Below are 2,696 nucleotides of genomic sequence, written 5' to 3'. Positions count from 1 at the left end.
GAGTGAACCATCTTGGTGTGAACCGTCTCAATAGTTAAACGTCTGTCTACCTGAATTCCTTATATAACTGTACATTTGACAAAGAAGTAAGATTCAATTTTCAAATTATTTTCGAACTACATGTATTGGAAAACAACAGCAAAAAACAGCGTGTTCCCTACCATTTTTTCATAATGTTACGTAAATATGTCAAAATTGTAATTTATTACAATTTACTTCGATACATTGGCAAAATTTATTATACATTATTGTATAATTATATCTCTTTCAAACAATAAGAAATGAGGACTTATATGCTATCTTCGAATTGTGTTCAGTACTGCTCGGTCATAGCCATGAAAACTTAAGCTCAGCTGTACTGGCATGTTTTCAGAAACCGTTTAGGGGTTTTCTTAATTTTGATGTACCGTAGGTGATTATGAATAGTATTACTTTTCTCAAGCTGTCATCTTTTTTTAACCCCCTCAAATTTTTTTATAAAATGGGCAAACAAGTCAAAAATTACCCGATAATAGTATAAATTAGTCAATGGAGCGTCCATAAGTTTGAAGCAATGAAAATGTTCTTGTTTTCATAATATGAATTTTCCAACCAAAAATGTTTCGTCATATGAACATTATATTCCTTCTGTTTTAAACATCTAGAATTGACAAATTAAGAAATCCGACACAATAATCTTGTAATAGCATAGAAAAGTCCAGAAAGATCCTCAAGACAAGTTTTGTGACAGACAGAAAAAGTGATCTCTTATTGAGGTATCAGTGATACAACAAGAGCCACCACCGTGTCGGAGCAACCCTCGACTTTTTTCTTTTTCTAAAAGCAAATAAACGGTTGAAACAAATCTTTAGATTAAAAAAAAATAAAGAAAGAAATAAGTTTTTCCTTTTTTAAACTTAAATAGATCTGTCTAAGTAACACTTGTTGTTTTGTCCTGAAGTATAAATCCTTTCCATAAATAAATGACAATGTTAAGAAAATATGTGTTTTCTCAACATATGAATCAAATCCATACATAACAAAATTATGACAACATAACCAAAATTCAATACTTTGACATTGACAGTCATTTAGAGCTTAAGATCAAGGTCGGTTCAGTCTTTATAGAAATATCTTGTCCAAAAGGTTGTTTTGTTCAAGTAAGAAACAAAATCCATTGGTTTTAATTACAAAGTTACAGTCAAATATCAATAATCAGTGAAAATAAAACAATTTGACCTTAAGGTCAAGGTCATTCATGATCCAAGGGCAATTTGAGTGTAATATACATGTAGGACTGGACCTTAAAGATGTTGTGTCTTGATATGAAGGCAATCCATTGATAAATACCAAAGTTATAGGTATAATAGCCAATAACAAAAAAAAGAAGAAAATTTCATTAATTTGACCTTGACAGTCAAGGTCATTTATGTTTGTTTGGTAGAAAGTCTTGTTTTGTCCAAGTTTAAATCAAAACCTTACATAAATAACAAAATAATGACAATTTAACCAAAATTTAATAATTTGACCTTGACAGTAAAGGTCATTTAAAGCTCAAGGTCAAGGTCAGTTCAACCTTATAAAAGATCTTGTTCAAAATTCAGAGTATAAGGATAATCAATTAGTTACAAAGTTATAGTCAATTATAGCAAAATCAGTGAAAATACAATGATTTAACCTTCAAGGTCAAGGTCATAAAAGAGCCAAGGTCAATTTGAGTTTTGATATACATCAAGGCCTTATCCTAAAGAATGATCTGTTACAATACGAAGACAATCCATTCAATAATAACAAAGTTATAGCCTAAGTAACAGCAAAAAATTGAAAATTTCAATGATTTGACCTTCAAAGTCAAGGTCATTTATGAGTGAAGGTCAACTTAAAGGTCAAACCTAAAAGATTATTATGTTTAAGTTTGAAGGCAATCCATATAAAAGTAAACAAGAGGGCCATGATGGCCCTGAGGTCGCTCACCTGTATATAGGCCCCCCCACCCCCAGGCCAATTTTTACCCAAGGGCTTTTATTTGTTTATTTGAACAGACTTGGTAGACACCCATAAGAAGATGTTTCATGCTAAATCTAAGTTCTAGCTCATTGCCTTTTTTAAAAGAAGATTTTTACAGTTTTTACTATACACATATAGTTAAAAACAATGACACCCCTGGGGCAGGGCCAGTTTTGACCCCCGGGCTTTTATTTTAACAAACTTTGTAGATATTTACTTAAAAATGTTTCATGCTTAATATCTAAACTCTAGCTATTTGGGGTTTTCCAAAGAAGATTTTTAAGTTTTTGCTATACACATATAAGGAAAATCAATGACCCCCCCCCCCCCAACCGGGCAGGGCCAGTTTTGACCCCAGGGCTTTTATTTGAACATACTTGGTAGACACCCATTAGAACATGTTTCATGCTAAATATCTTAGCTCTAGCTCTTTGAGTTCTTTAAAAGAAGATTTTTTAAGTTTTTGGGGCGGGGCCAATTTTGACCCCAGGGCTTTTATTTGAACAAACTTGGTAGACACTCATTAGAAGATGTTTCATGCGAAATATCTTAGCTCTAGCTCTTTGGGTTCTTTAAAAGAAGATTTTTTAAGTTTTTACTACATGCATATACGGAAAATCTATGACCCCCTGGGGCGGGGTCAATTTTGACCCCAGGGCTTTTATTTGAACAAACTTGGTAGACATTCACTAGAAGACGTTTCATGCCAA

The sequence above is a fragment of the Ruditapes philippinarum genome, unplaced genomic scaffold, assembly GCF_026571515.1.
Source record: "Ruditapes philippinarum isolate M1 unplaced genomic scaffold, ASM2657151v2 ctg1331_1_1_1_1, whole genome shotgun sequence".
Lineage (NCBI taxonomy): Eukaryota > Metazoa > Mollusca > Bivalvia > Venerida > Veneridae > Ruditapes > Ruditapes philippinarum.
The sequence above is the reverse complement of the archived record's forward strand: the minus strand, read 5'-3'. Positions refer to the sequence as shown.